Raw genomic sequence first — 16,591 nt, 5'->3', positions numbered from 1 at the left:
ATCCTTGTCCACCCTAAAGGTCTACGTATCAGCCTTTTCTGCATAACATGTCCCTGTGGATGGTACAATTGTGGGGTATAACCCTTTGAGGTATCATTTCCTTCATGGCACTCTGAGGCTGAGGCCTGCAACATGCACTAGGGTTCCTGCTTGGGAGTTGGCCTTTGTGTTGGAAGGCTTATCTGCAGCTCTATTTGAGCCGCTTGATTCTGTCTCAGAAAAATTTCTGACATTGAAAACTGTTTTCCTCCTTGCCATTTCTTCCCTAAAAAGAGTAGGAGACCTTCAGGCCCTATCTGTATCCCCTACGTGCCTTAAGTTTGCATCAGGGATGGTCAATGTGTTCCTTTACCCTAACCGGGTTATATTCCTATGGTTCTGACCAATATTCACGGCCTATAGTGCTGCAAGCTTTCTGTCCTCTGTTCTCAGGTCCAGACCAGGAAAAGTTGAGTGAGCACTGGACACCTAATATCCACAGAGCTGCCCTGTGGAGAACTTCAGATCAACTCTTTGTTTGTTTTGGACCACGCAATTAGGGGTCTCCCTGCGTCCATACAAATGGTTAGCAAGTGGATAGTTGAGACTATATCACTTGCTTATGAGGTCTCTGGTCAGCAGTATCCACTGTCTGTCAGAGCTCATTCTACTAGGAGTATACTATAGCGGCCTCCAAGGCCTTGTTGTTGGGGGTTTTCCTCAAGGAGGTCTGTGATGCGGCGGGCTGATCCTCGCCACTCACGTTGTGAGATGATATATCTCGACCTGGACGCAGCTCCAGGCTCATCAGTGCTCTCGTCTTAGTGTGCCACAGTTTCACACGGACAGGCAATTTTGGAATTATGGTGTTTTGGGATATCGTTCCCATAGCCCCTTCAGGATGCAGTGCGAGTTCTCTCGAAAGGGAACGTCTCAGGTTATGACTATAACCATAGTTCCCTGAGAGAGGGAACGAGACACTGTGTCGCGTTGCCATACTCCCTGCAGCCCTGTGATCGATTTTGTGGCAATTTAAGCTGAAGCCGGTCTTTCCGGATGTGTATTTATCCTTTCCTGGTCATGACATCACCCGCCGGTGACATTCACTCTCGCCATTGGACTAGTTGACACACGTGCATCAGACGCATTCACACTGAGGGCGTTCCCATAGCGCCCCCTTCGGGACGCAGTGTCTTGTTCCCTCTCTTAGGGAACTATGGTTATAGTCATAACCTGAGACGATTTTTGGCATATCCAATCCACCTAACCGACATGTCTTTGCACTATGGGGAGACCCACGCTGACACAGGGAGAACATGCAAACTCCAAACAGAAAGGACTCCTGGCTCAGATGGGGGTCGAACCAGCTCGAACCTTCTTGCTGTGAGGCGACAGTGCTACCCACTGAGCTACTGTACCGCCCCAACTATTTTGCCATTAATTGAGCTAATTACTAGCAAAGTTAAGCTTAAACTAATCAAATTTATTATTAAAACCATTTGTTTAAAAATATTTGTGCTTGGATTTTTTGAGTGCACTCAGTTTAATAAGCAGAAGAGCAAAGTACTGAGTTTTGAACTCATGACACTAAACACATCTTGTTGTAAAACGGTGATGATTTACTAAGAAGAGTGACAGGAAAAAACAAGCAGGAAACAAGTAGCCACAGAGAGCTAATGACAGAGAAACACAATGATTCACCTTCTTCAAGATGTTGCACAATGGAGCATATATAAAGCACATGTACAAAATGTGTGTCACTCTGCCACCTGAATCCTTAGAAATGACTGACAATTTTTTTAAAAATATTAACCCCTGAGGGCCGTTTCATAAAACAAGATTAGAATACAAGCCAGGCTTATTTTAGTTAGTCAGACTTATTGTCAGTGAATTCTGTTTCATAAAGCAAACTTAAATTAGTTCAAACTCAGTTACTCTGGCATTTTATGCAGGGAAACGAACCTGGTCCCGAGGAATTTTTATGGCAGTCTCTGGCCAACCTTAGGAAGTATTCTCTAGATGGGTGAAGGGCAGAAACTGCATGTGGACCAATGAGAAGTCCTGTCCTTCCCAGGCTTGGTACAAGAGGTCTTCTTCTTGCCCTCTAAGAGAGGTCTGGATGTTGTCCTTACATTTTTATCTGATGGCGTTGGACAGTTTGGATCTTGGTGGACTAACACAAACAATCAAAATGTAGCAAACCTTTGTCCGCTGTTACGGACAGAGAGGGGCCTGGCCATAAACTGGGCCCTGGAACGTGCTGTTCACTACACATTTATCAGTACTACAAGAGACACATTGGCTGGTGTTCAACAGGAACTTCGAGGGCTCCGTTTAACTGCCCTGCAAAACAGGCTGATCTTAGATCAGTTAACTGAGGCGAGAGGAGGATTGTGCGTTATGGTTGGAACATCTTGTTGTACCTATATCCCTGAGAACGACGCAAACGGCCGTTTAATCTCAGAAGGTTTAAAAAATACGACTAGAATTGCTCAAGAATTACAAGGATGAGAGGTTGATGATCAAAGTGGGTTCTTAGCATGAGTTTGCCTCCTCTCAGTTGAGAGTTGTTGGTAGAGGCTATTGTTTCTTAGCCCCAGGCAGATCTATGCTTATGTGTTGGCCTTCTAGGCCCACAGCTATAGCTGGCCTAGGCTAGAACTAGGGTTTAGGCGCTGCTAGTAGCATTTTACACCCTTTTTATACTACCCCTATTTATGTGAGTGTAGTTTTCCTAGTTCTTGCCTCCTCTTATCAGAGATGTCAGACCAAGGCCCATTGTCCCTTCAGTTTAGGTGCAAAATAGATAGCAGCTAAGGTAGCAGACTATTGCTAAGTCTCCCTGGTGCCGTCGTCTCAGGCGGTGTGGGCCCTTTTCACTATGTGAATAGAAACTTTGTTACTGTGGCCCCGCTCCCCGAGGAATATCTAGTGGTACTTTGACTTCAGTGTTTCCCCTGAACCCCTTGAACTATGTTCAAGCTTAAGTGATATGGTGGTAGCTTTTTATGAAAGCTCCTGTTCCCTAGGGTTCAGTACAGATTGTATCTGTTTTTGGTGAGAATTTCTGATGTGAAGTACCCACCCTGTATTTTCAGGGTTGGATTAATAGTACTCCCTTGATTGTTTAAGGTTATTGTACTTTAATATATTAGTTCTGATTCCTGCCCTACACTTTGTGAGCTCAGTAACTCTAATACTGCCACAGGCTAGCACCCGTGTGTTCTGGAGTAGTAGGCCTGACTTTGGCCTCCTTTAGAGTATGGTGACGTAGTTTGTACTCCCCTTGCTGTAAGGGTAAAAAGTGTTTTTACTGAGTACATTGCCTGTTGGAATGTATAAGCTCAGGTTGAGTTTAATAAGCTAACCTCACTACATAGTTTGATTTTCATATATGGCTCCCTTAGAGCTTGAACACTGCCACAAGCTGACACTCGTGTTGTGTGAAGTAGAAGGCTCCGTTTGGGCCTCCTTCAGAGCACAATAGCTTGTTGTATTACAAGGCTTGTTGGTAGATGTTTCAGTTAGAGTTTGCTCACTTGGAAACTAGCACTGCCACAGGTTGAAACGCCCGTGTCATTCTGAAGTCGCAGGTCCTGTTTGGACCTCCCTCAGAGCATGATGGCGTAAGTTTGTACTCCTCTTGCTTTAAGAGTAAAAAGTGTTTTTACTGAGTACATTGCCTGGTGGAATGTGTGGATACAATTAGGCTTAGGGTGAGCTAAACTAGTTAACCTCACTGGATGGTTTGGTTCTCAGATTTGGCTCCCTTAGGGCTTAGACACTGCCACTACCTGATGCCACGTGTCTTTCTGGAGTCGCAGGCCCTGTTTGGACCTCCTTCAGAGCATGATGGCGTAAGTTTGTACTCCTCTTGCTTAAAGAGTAAAAAGTATTTTTTACTGAGTACACTGCTTGTTGGAATGTGTGGATAAGATTAGCTCAGGTTGAGTTAAACTAGGTAACCTTACTGGATGGTTTGGTTCTAAGTTTTGGCTCCCTTAGAGTTTAGACTGCCACTGGCTGACGCCCATGTCATTCTGAGGTCGCAAGGTCCTGTTTGGACCTCCTTCAGAGAATGATGGTGTAAGTTTGTACTCCTCTTGCTTAAAGAGTAAAAGGTGTTTTTACTGAGTACATTGCCGGTTGGAAGGTGTGCTCAGGTTGAGCTAAACTAGTCAACCTCACTGGATAGTTTGGTTCTCAGATTTGGCTCCCTTTGAGCATAGACACTGCCACTAGCTGACGCCACATGTCTTTCTGGAGTCGCAGGCCCTGTTTGGGGCCTCCTTCAGAGCATGATAGTTTAAGTTTGTACTCCTCTTGCTTAAAGAGTAAAAAGTGTTTTTACTGAGTACACTGCTTGTTGGAATGTGTGGATGAGATTAGCTCAGGTTGAGCTAAACTAGTTAACCTCACTGGATGGTTTGGTTCTAGATTTGGCTCCCTTAGAGCTTAGCCACTGCCACTGGCTGTCACCACGTGTCTTTCTGTAGTCGCAGGCCCTGTTTGGGCCTCCTTTGGAGCATGATGTCGTGAGTTTGTACTCCTCTTGCTTAAAGAGTAAAAAGTGTTTTTACTGAGTACACTGCTTGTTGGAATGTGTTGAGGTAAATTGTAATATGTGGGCCCTCTACAGTCTTATCTGCTAGTTAAACTCGGTTCATTCTGAGCGAGTTCCATGTTTGTGGGATCATGCTTAGGCTGCTGTGAGGTATTTCAACACAATGTAGAATTTGCGTCATGTTGCAGGCCCTTTCTGGGGCCTCCATGATTCTGTGCCTACAGTACAGTTTATCTGTTAGGTTGAGCTCTGTACTCCCCTCGTTTGAGGGTTGTCCTACATAGTACTTAGCTCCCTAAGCTGGTCAGTGGTTGAAGGCCTCTCTGTGGCTTCCCTATTGAGGATCAGCCCCCAGGCTGGTAAATGTACTCCCCTTGTTGGGTTCCTTTAGAGTGCACAGCATCCTCAGTGCAAATAATCACTCAATAGATCCTAGCATTGATCAGAGTGTTACTCCCCTCATTTGTAAGGGTAAAAAGCGCTAAGCTGAGCCCTGCTCTCCGGGATGCCCGTCTCTACGCTCTGGTCTGAGTTGGTTACTGCCTCTTTGCAGTCACTCTTACTGGATATCTTCTCTGAAGAATGTTATTTGAGACTCTGTGATCAGACAGGTTGTTGGCCAAGACTAGGTTTTTGTAAAAGTAGACCAGGTCGGCCTCCCTGGTGACAATCAGGGTTGAGTACTTTCCCCTGACAAGTGACTGGATAGGGTTCCCTCGTGCCCCCTGGCCACATTCCCTTAAAGGTACCTTCTTTCTTTGATAAGAAGCTTGGTTCCAGAAGCCTTTGAGCGGCCTTGGTAGGCCTTCTGCGGAAGGCCTCTTTGAGGCTTTTAGCTTGGGCTGTTGGCCATAGGGAATGCTGTCACTGACAGCCTATGTATGACCCATAGGGGGGGTGGTTCTGGCACTTCAGTTGAAGCTGCTAGTTCTGACGTTTGTCTAGCCATTTGTGGCATGCACTCCCCTCAAGCATGACAGCGTGGGTATATTGTTCCCCATAGCGTTTTCAAACACAGAGTTGAGTTCCCTTTCGAAAGGGAATGTCTCAGGTTACGTATGTAACCATGGTTCCCTGAGAACAGGGAACGAGACTCTGCGTTTCCTAGTCATGCATCGGGGCTGCCTGCTGAACAGTCCCTTCAGACGAAAACATACTGACTGGTTATCTAGGTGCTCCTTATATACTTCCGGGTTGCGCTATGATGACGTCATAGGCTGTCGCCAGCCAATAGGATTGTCGTGAGTTGATATTGTTTTCAGACACCAGTTCACGTGGAGGCATTCCCCCATAGCGTTTTCGAACGCAGAGTCTCATTCCCTGTTCTCAGGGAACCATGGTTACATATGTAACCTGAGACGTTCTTTCTTTTCTGTTACATTTTTGCTTCTGCTCTGGCATGTACTGCTGTATATTACTATTGAAATTAAGTATTGCTGGTCTTTTGTAACCTCTGGTATAAATTTGCTTTAGTTGGCTCTTAAATTTTTTTTTTTTTTAAACACAGTCTATGGTGTGGCCAAAATAAATAACCACACAAAGCTGAGTGCTTAAAATGTTTCTCATGACCAAGACCACTTCACATTCATTGCAAATAAACAAGATATTTCACAATCTGAATGTTACGGAACACAGACTCACAACATCATAAAAGTGAATATGAGGCTTTATTGATTGTAGCAGGGATAATAAACAAGCAGGTGAGTAATATTGAATGAGTATACTGACAGTTCTTTGTTTTGTAGATGGTTGGAGGAGATCATGGAGCTGAGCAGTCAAGCACACACTTCTGTGAGTATAATGGAGTGGGCTGGAGTCCGGGATGAGAAGACGCTGGAGACACAGATAAGCAGGAAGACGCTGAAGACGCTAGAGACACAGAGGTTCAGGAGAGACGAAGGAACAATGGCGCATGGAGGTACTGTAAGTAGATCAGGTAAGTGAGTCCTTCTCAAAATTTAACCAGACAAAGTGGTGAAGTGTGTGCTTAAATACTGCTTGTGATGATGAGGTGATGACGATCAGGTGCGGGTGATTAGCACTCTGGTGACTGTGACCTCTGTGATTGGGTGGTGATGGAGCCTGGCCGATCTCTGACACTGAAAGCTATTCAAACTTTAATAAGAATTATGTAATAAAGTTACATAGTAAAATAATTTAATCTTAAATCAGTATTTCACACCCACATATTTATTTGGCAAGTAGCTGTATTAGTATTAGCATGCGTACAGTCCTATGGGTTGCTTTGCAATAACGAGCAGCTGACTGTAAATACTTATTTTCATATTGAGACAAACAGCAATTTTTCGAAGGTTACACTGACTCAAGAGGCAAGTCAAGTCATCTTTATTTATATAGCGCTTTTTACAATGCAGATTGTGTCAAAGCAGCTTTACAGTGATAAATGGTATATAATTTTGGCTGCACAGCAGTTCTTAAAGAAAATGCTGTCAATGTAGGCAGATGCAAAGCACTGTTGAATATCAAATGTCAAATGTCAAGTGTCCCCAACTAAGCAAGCCAAAGGCGACAGCAGCAAGGAACCCAAACTCCAACAGGTGACATCAGGTGGCAAACAGGTGGCAAATAGGTGTTAAAATGGAGAAAAAAACCTTGGGAGAAACCAGGCTTAGTCGGGGGGGCAGTTCTCCTCTGGCAAACAGTGCTTTGTTACGATTCAGGTAGCTATCATAAGCCCAATAGGATCGCAACATTCAAAGTATTTATTCCAGTTCAATCCAGTTCAATCCATCGTATTCATCACGCCAGTATGGACGGTTTGTTGAGGAACTGTGCCACTGGCTGTCGTGTCGATGAGGCCTTCACAATGGATGATCTAGTTGACTCAATCTCTGCTGACACTTCAGGGGTGCGGTGTGGTCGTGTCAAGGCGTAGGTCCTCAATCTCACCTGGATATGGCCTGGATCTGGTTGACTACGGTAAACCTCGGGATAAACAGAAAGACTAATATTAGCGTAGATGCCATTCTTCTTCTGATGTAATGAGTACATCTGGTGTTATAGGAAGTGTTCCTGGTTCCGGCTGACCTAATTTATGCAGCCTAATAATCCTTTAACGGATTTGAAAAAATAAATTGATAATGTGTTATGTGTATGCCAGGTTAAAGAGATGCGATTTTAGTCTAGATTTAAACTGACAGAGTGTGTCTGCTTCCCGAACAATGCTAGGAAGATTGTTCCAGAGTTTAGGTGCCAAATAGGAGAAGGATCTACCGCCTGCAGTTGATTTTGATATTCTAGGTATTATCAGCTGGCCAGAATTCTGAGATCGCAATAGACGTTAAGGACTATAATGCATTAAGAGCTCGCTCAGGTACTGGGGAGCTAAACCATTTAGTGCTTTGTAAGTAATTAGCAAGATTTTAAAATCTATACGATGTTTAACAGGAAGCCAATGCAGTGTTGACAGAACTGGGCTAATATGGTCATACTTCCTAGTTCTAGTAAGAACTCTAGCTGCTGCATTTTGTACGAGCTGTAGTTTGTTTAACAGGCGAGCGGAACAACCACCCAGTAGAGCGTTACAGTAATCTAGCCTTGAGGTCATGAACGCATGAACTAACTGTTCTGCATTTGTCATTGAGAGCATATGTCGTAGTTTAGATATATTTTTAAGATGGAAGAATGCGGTTTTACAGATGCTAGAAACATGGCCTTCAAATGAAAGATTGGTATCAAAGAGCACACCCAGGTTCCTAACTGACGACGAAGACTTAACAGAGCAGCCATCAAGTGTTAGACAGGATTCTAGGTTATTACGTGAAGAAGTTTTTTGGTCCAAAAATTAGAATCTCTGTTTTTTCTGAATTTAGTAGTAGGAAATTACTGGTCATCCAATTTTTTATATCAGCTATGCATTCCGTTAATTTTGTGAATTGGTAAGTTATATAGAGCTGAGTATCATCAGCGTAACAGTGAAAACTAACACCATGCTTCCTAATGATATCTCCCAAGGGTAGCATGTACACAGTGAACAGCAACGGTCCTAGTCATTACTGCTGTGCTCTTTGGAAACATCAGAAGTTGAAGCTTTATTTCTTGTTAATTTAGCCACTGTATCAAATAAATACCTAGGGTTGTGCTTATTTTCTTCTAAAAGTTTTGAAAAATAGGCAGATCTAGCAGTTTTTAAGGCCTTTTTGTACTCAATCATTCTCGCTCTCCACGAAATGCGAAAAACTTCTAGTTTTGTTTTCTTCCAGCTGCGCTCCATTTTTCTGGCTGCTACCTTTAGGGCTTGAGTGTGCTCATTGTACCACGGCATTGGATTAATTTCCTTAATCTTTTTTAAACGCAAAGGAGCAACTGAGTCTAATGTGCTGGAAAAGACAGAGGCAATAGTTTCTGTTGCAACATTGAGGTCTTCTAAGCTATCTGGTATGCTAAGGCGATGAAACTGATCAGGAAGATTATTTATAAAGTGATCTTTAGTGGTAGAAGTGATGGTTCTACCATATTTATGGCAGGGAGGCAGTTTAGCAGCCTTGACTAAATGTAGTATACACGAGACTAGATAATGATCTGAGATGTCGTCGCTCTGCTGCAGAATTTCAACGGCATCAATATCGATTCCATGTGACAATATTAGATCTAAAGTATGATTACGACAATGAGTGGGTCCTGGCACGTGCTGTCTAACTCCAATAGAATTTAGAATGTCTGTAAATGCCAATCCTAATGCGTCTTTTTCATTATCTACATGGATATTAAAATCACCAACAACAAGGACTTTATCTGCAGCTAGTACTAACTCCGATAGAAAATCAGCAAATTCTTTGATAAAGTCTGTATGGTGTCCTGGTGGCCTGTATACAGTAGCCAGCACAAATGTCAACTTACATAATGTTACATAAAGTACCATCACTTCAAAGGAATTATATTTGAAAGATTTTTGACTAATACTGTAAATATTACTATAAATTACAGCAACACCTCCCCCTTTGCCTTTCTGACGAGGATTGTGTCGATAATAATAACCTTGAGGGCTAGACTCATTTAAAGTAATGTAATCGTCTGATTTTAGCCAAGTTTCTGTCAAACACAGCAAATCCAGATTATTGTCTGTGATAATATCATTTACAATAAGTGCTTTTGAAGAAAGGGATTTAATATTTAACAACCCAAGCTTTATCATTTGTTTATCAGTATTATTGCTATTTTTTATTTGTTGAACATCAATTAAATTTTTACCATTAAGTGGGTTTGGAAGTTTTTTGTTTTTACTAATTCGGGGTACAGACACAGTCTCTATGTGATAATATCTAGCTAGCAGACGGTCGGTTTAGCCAGTATGTCTGCCTCCTGACCTGGACCCCAGTTTGTCATGTTTCAGCTCTAAGACTATGTGCCATATTACTAGAGAGAAGAGCAGCACCATCCCAGGAGGGATGAATACCATCTCTTTTCAACAGGTCAGGTCTCCCCCAAAAACTTTTCCAATTGTCTATGAAACCTATATTATTCTGCGGACACCACTTAGACAGCCAGCCATTAAGTGATGATAATCTGCTAACTATCTCATCACTCCGACAAACAGGAAGGGGACCAGAGCAGATTACTTTTTCTGACATTGTACTTGCGAGTTCACACACCTCTTTAATGTTAATTTTAGTGATCTCCGACTGGCGAAGTCGAACATCATTAGTGCCGACGTGAATAATGATTTTAGAGTATTTACGATTAGCATTAGCCAGCACTTTTAAATTTGCTTTAATGTCAGGTGCTCTGGCTCCTGGCAAACATGTGACTATGGTGGCTGGAGTCTCTATTTTCACGTTCCGTGTAATAGAATCGCCAATAACTAGGGCACTTTCAACAGGATTCTCAGTGGGTGTTTCACTGAGTGGGGAGAACCTGTTTGATGTTCTTATTGGAACGGAAGAGTGGTGTTTTCCGCGGCTAGGCCCCCTCATCGTTACCCAAGTGCCCTGCTGCGCGGGCTCTACAGCTGGAACTGAACAATGTACAGAGTTCACTAAGCTAGTCGCATCCAAAACAGTATCTGAAGCCCTTACATTCTTACTATCCTCAATTAAAGTTTGGATGCATGTCTCTAATTCTGAGATTTTCTCTGTCAGCCTGACTATTTCCCTACATTTATGACATGTAAATCCCTCGTCGCTGACAGAGAAAGCTATACTGAACATGTGGTAAACAGAACACGATATAACACTAGGAGAGGATTACATGACTCACCGTGTATGTAGACTGATCCGACTTGCCACAGCTGTTTGATGAACACGTTGAAAAGAAAATGAGTGCGCGAGAGACTGATGACAAGTTAACAAGCTAGCGAGATGCAAACGCATTGTAATAGCGATTTAGATTCAAAGATTAAAAGCTAGCGACGTCAGATTAATGTGGTAGGCAATATTATATATAAGGTAATGATAATATAAGCAACAATGAATGAAAGTAAGAGATTCAAAACAAAGCTATACGGAGTTACAGACGCAAACCACTCTGAGCAGCGAGGCAGACAGGAGCAATCGATCCAGACTCTTGCAAGAGGTGAAGGGAAAGGCAATGAATAATGTCTTTATTCAGATGTTATCCATAACTCTCCATCAGACCAACAAAACACAATGAAAGATGTCCATGTATCACTATTTTGGATACTGTAAAATCAGTATGGATATTTTCCTCATGTAATGTGGAACTAATGACAACTTTACACTTGAGCCCCATGGTATTTACAGGCTAAAATATAAGCGAAATAATAGTTAATTACTAAATTACACTTCACACATCAACCACAAAGGGGAGGTGTTGCATCTCTGTGAGACCATCACTATTTCATATTCCCAGTCTCTGCTGACTTTTGCACAGACTGCAATAAACATGAGGGTCTGCATGAAGATATGCGTCACAACTCACATGTATGTTAGTTTATTTGTGTTTTGGTTTGATTCTGTTCTGTTCCTGTTTGCCTGTCTCTAGTTCTCTTGATTAGCCTCCTTGTGCATTTAAAGGGTCATGAAACCCCCAGGGGGGGGGGAGAGAACAACCAGTGAAACACAGACCAACAACACACTCATTATACAGAATAATGAATATTAATATACGAGCACGGAGAAAAATGACAACAAACTCCCAAGCACAAGGGAGAAATGTGCAAGAATATTTAAAAGGGCTAATATTTTGATTACATTTATGAGCACTACAGTCTCATGATAAACGACGCATAGTTTAACACAGAAAGAATAAAGACAATAGTTACTTTTTCTGTCCTTTTGTAACAGAGTTTAAATAATGGTTGTTAAATTCAGCATAAATTGGGGAAACTCGCCATTGGCTGTTGTGTCACTCGCGTTTTGCACATATTGCAGGGCAGAGCTATGTAATCAGTGTTGCCAGATGTACGATAATTATCGTATTTGTACGATAATTTTGACCTCTGTACGATCAATGTATAATCAATAATGAAAAAAATCCCATAATGTACGATAATTCCAGAATTTTGTGACACTTCAAATGATGGTCATTGTAATAATAGGGCTTCTATACTCGTTTATCTAGCTGTGGATGATTCATGATTGTGAGGAGAATGTGAACTTGCTACGCATGTCTTCCATCTCATATCACGTTACGTCTTCTCAGCCAATCATTGTGGAGAATGACTCTCACGAGCACAAGTTAACGTTCATGCCACGGCGCCAGTTGTTTCCAAGCTGAGTTCGATAGTTTATGTAGTGATTTTTACTTTCGCCCATCCAAGGACGCAAAGTAAAATAGGGATTGGTACTCACATCACCGCTGACGTTGTGATTTTTGGATCACACGTCTCTTAAGGTGTGGTTATGAGTACATCAGATGACCACTCCACCCCCCTTTTCCTACTTCAGGGCACCAGTCAAGGTCTTTTACCTTGGCAGTATGAGAACACTCTCAACAGGGGCTTTTCATTGATTTATAATTAATATAAAGTGGTCAGCTGATTTATCTGAAATATTGGTGAGATTGCTAACTTGTAGAGCCTCTTCTGTATCAGCACAAGGAAGACACAAGTGTAATAAAATAAATTTTATTAACAAAAGGATAAACAAGAATAACTAACACAACTACTAAATGAATACCATGAATGATAAAGGAATAAAGTGCATAAGATACATAGAATACAAGTGATTAAGTTGAGTGTGGCTATGGAAGAGTTACGTTATCTTATGGAAAGATAAACTGTTTCTCTGAAAATAATAAGGTGGAGAACCTTATTATGCACTAAACAAATAAACGAAAGATTATTTGTTACTAACTAACATCAGCTATATTACATCTAATGGGAATTAGGAAATTATATACTGATAATATACAACAATGCCAAGGTCTCTGGAAAGAGGTTTGGTTAAGTGATATTTACGTTCCACTTGGTTGAGTCCGATGACGGTGACGTTCCCTTTCATGGGAACTGTCGATGCTGCATCATACGCATTGGGAACGCCTCTGCGTGATTGTGTCGTGAAGCACTCGTGAATCTAACCAATAACATGACGAGACGACAGAAGCGGATGACGTCACGGACCAGGAAACTATAAAGCATACCCAGAACAAAGAACACTAGCTTCTGTGTCTTCACAAGCGCTCAGTGTTATCTTATTTGGTGTTGTTTGTCTCTCTCTCTCTCTCTCTCATATATATATATATATAAAGTCACAATCTCTTCGTCCGAGGACAAGAGTATCAGTACACCACACCATAATTTTCATATATATACAAAGACACGATATTATGGCGGAGAAACAACAGTTTGTTAAGTGTGTTCATCCCTGCCCTCGCTACATCACGGGTGGGGATACACATGAGCTGTGTGTTGTATGTCTGGGAGCTGAGCATGCCCAGGCAGCTCTCGAGGGAGCTGTCTATGTGCATTGTGAGAAGTTCACTCTCAGGACACTGAGATCGCGCCGGGCACTCTTTGATAAAGAGGGTGCCGCGGCCAGTGTTCCCCGCGGATCGGGTCCCGCGTCTGCTGAGGCAGAACGCCGGCTCCATTCGTGGGGTTCACAAATGGATCTGACAGCGGGGTTAGAGATGGGCCCAGCCTTATCTCTGCCTTCACCTGTCAGACCCAGTGTCTCTTCTCTGGCGGTGGAAGCACGCGCTGCGGTTTCTTCCCCCCGGAGAGAGGCACCGGCGCTTCATCTATCCAGCTCTGAGGAGTTGGATGTGATGAGCGTCGAGGCTGGAGAAGAGAGCTCGCCATCCTCATCTCCAGCCTACGAGGAGTTGTTAGAGGTAGTGACCAGGGCGATGAACGCTTCCTCCCCGCTCGGTCGCTACCTCAGCGTCGGGAGCTGCCGTTCTTTCCCGACCTCCACACCGAGGTGTCGAGGTCGTGGCAGAGACCTGTGCAGTATCGTGTTTTCAGCCCCCAAACATCGACATACAGTAATATTGTGGGGCTGAAACACCACGGCTATGGAGCGATGCCTCGGGTAGAAGAGACGCTTGCGAGCTATCTCTTGCCCAAGTCCGCATCGTCCCTAAAATCCCCGACGCTGCCCACCAGACCATTAAAGACAACATCAAAGCTGGTGGGCAAAGCTTATACGGCGGCAGGTCAGGCAGCAACTTGTTTGCATACAATGTCGATCTTACAAGCCTACCAAGCCGACCTGCTGGGGGAAATTGTTAACAGTGGGGAAGCTACATTTGAGACCATTCAAGAGCTCAGAAAAGCTACCGATCTGGCTCTCCGTGCCACCAAGAAGACGGCCAAGTCAATAGGCCATTCTATGGCAGCCCCGGTGGCCACGGAGAGGCACTTATGGCTAAACCTCTCGGACATCAAAGACAAAGATAAGAGCATCCTTATGGATGCGCTGCTGTCTCCCGCAGGCCTCTTCGGTGACTCCGTTACATCGGTCGTCGAGAGGTTCCAGGAGACACGTAAACAATCAGCGGCATTCCAGAGGTTCCTTCCCCGCCATTCTCATCCCCCCGAGACTGCTGAGCGGGAGCAGTGTCGGCCGTCGACCAGCACCTCGGCGCATAGAGCGCAACAGAAAGCCAGTGTTGCCACCCGTGCTCCCCCGCAGAGAGCTTGGGGTCCGGGGCAGTCAACACAGCCGAAGCCTTCAGGGGGTAGGGCGGATCTGTGGACCGTCATTATCGCCAAGAAGGCTTCGAAGAGGTCCTGATGCCAGTGGCTCAGGACCTGTGAGGGCAGCCACCGAACATCTGGCAGCTCAACATCGAGATGTTGTTCTGTCCCATATGAAGAGGCTTGGGCTGAGGCTCAATACCAAGAAGAGTGTGCTTGTTCCGGCTCAAATTACCAACTACTTGGGGGTAGTTTGGGACTCCACCACGATGCAGGCACAGTTGTCCCCTGCTCGTGTGAGTTCCATTCTCGGGGCCGTGAATGGGGGAAACTAGGCCAGTCACTCACTGTAAAACAGTTTTAGAGACTGTTGGGTCTAATGGCACCTGCGTCCAACGTGATACCTTTTGGCCTGCTGTACATGAGACCCTTACAGTGGTGGCTCAGGACCAAGAGGTTTTCTCCGAGGGGAAATCCTTTTCGCATGATCAAGGTCACGCGGCGATGCCTTCGTGCTTTGGTCATGTGGAAGAAGCCTTGGTTCCTGTCCCAAGGTCCGGTGTTGGGGGCTCCTTGTCGTCGCGTAATGCTAACGACGGATGCTTCCCTCACGGGCTGAGGGGCGATCATGAGTGGTCGCTCAGCTCAGGGTCTCTGGGAGGACCATCAACTTCCCTGGCACATAAATCGGCTGGAAATGATGGCGGTATTCCAAGCATTAAAATACTTTCTCCCAGACCTGAGAGGCCACCATGTCTTGGTCCGTACAGACAACATGTCGGTGGTCGCATATATCAACCACCAGGGGGGTCTGCGGTCTCGCCAACTATACAATTTGGCCCGTCGGATCCTCCTGTGGTCCCAGGGGAAGCTCCTCTCACTGAGAGCAGCTTACATCCCAGGGCATCAAAATGTGGGAGCAGACGCCCTGTCGAGGCAGGGGCCGAGGCCCGGGGAATGGAGACTCCACCCCGAGGTAGTGGAGCTCATTTGGAAGAATTTCGGTCAAGCAGAAGTCAATTCTCTCTGTCACATCCAGCGCCATTGGGCCTGGATGCCATGGTACAGATGTGGCAGAGGCTGCGTCTGTACGCATTTCCCCCGTTCGCTCTGCTCCCGGGAGTTCTGGAGAGGGTGCGCCGAGACGGGGTCCGTCTAATATTGGTAGCCCCATTCTGGCCAACCCGAATTTGGTTTTCAGACCTAGTGTCTCTTTTGGACGGCTCTCCGATGGAGATTCATCTCAGGCAGGACCTTCTGTCTCAAGCGGGTGGCATGATACTTCATCCTCACCCAGAACTATGGAGACTGTGGGCCTGGCCTCTGAGGGGGCCAGGCTCATAGATGCTGGTCTCCCAACTGAGGTTGTGGAGACCATACTCCACTCCAGAGCTCCCTCCACGAGGAAGCTTTATGCCTATAAATGGAAGCTATTTGCTACTTGGTGTAGACAACGTCATGTGGACCCTGTCCATTCTTCTACCAGCTTAGTGCTGCAATTTCTCCAAGACAAGTTCTCTGATGGTCTATCCCCTTCGACTCTGAAGGTTTATGTTGCGGCCATATCAGCCTATCATGCTCCTCTGGGGGATTCCTCGTGGGTCGAGACCCCCTTGTTATAGGCTTCCTTCGTGGTACTCGGAGGCTGAGGCCCGTTGTTTGTACTAGAACCCCGGCCTGGGACTTGGCCGTGGTACTGGAAGGGTAAGCTGAGGCTCCCTTTGAACCACTGGAGGAGGTTTCTGAGAAGTTCCTCACTTTAAAAACAGTGTTTCTACTGGCTATCTCATCTCTGAAGAGAATAGGAGATCTTCAAGCACTAACAGTTGCTCCTTCGTGCTTAGACTTTGCACCTGGTATGGTAAAGGCTGTTCTTCACACTAGACCTGGCTACGTGCCAAAGGTCCCCACCAATGTCCCAGGGCCCATAGTACTTCAGGCCTTCTGTCCTCCTCCCTTTGCAAATCCGGATCAGGAAAAACTCAATC

At 44.7% G+C, this 16,591-nt stretch overlaps 1 protein-coding gene across 2 annotated transcripts in view; it reads left to right on the top strand.

Annotated features, from left to right (window-relative positions):
• LOC127518706 (uncharacterized) overlaps positions 1-16,591 on the top strand; it is a 33,822-nt gene that overhangs the window by 11,201 nt on the left and 6,030 nt on the right. For both annotated transcript variants that reach the window (XM_051905720.1, XM_051905719.1), the window contains exon 2: positions 6,289-6,479. The gene's annotated coding sequence lies outside the window, so the exon portion shown is untranslated. The remainder of the gene's footprint in view (positions 1-6,288; positions 6,480-16,591) is intronic.

This window comes from Ctenopharyngodon idella, chromosome 9 (assembly GCF_019924925.1).
Source record: "Ctenopharyngodon idella isolate HZGC_01 chromosome 9, HZGC01, whole genome shotgun sequence".
Classification (NCBI taxonomy): domain Eukaryota; kingdom Metazoa; phylum Chordata; class Actinopteri; order Cypriniformes; family Xenocyprididae; genus Ctenopharyngodon; species Ctenopharyngodon idella.
This window is presented reverse-complemented; position numbering and strand designations above follow the sequence as displayed.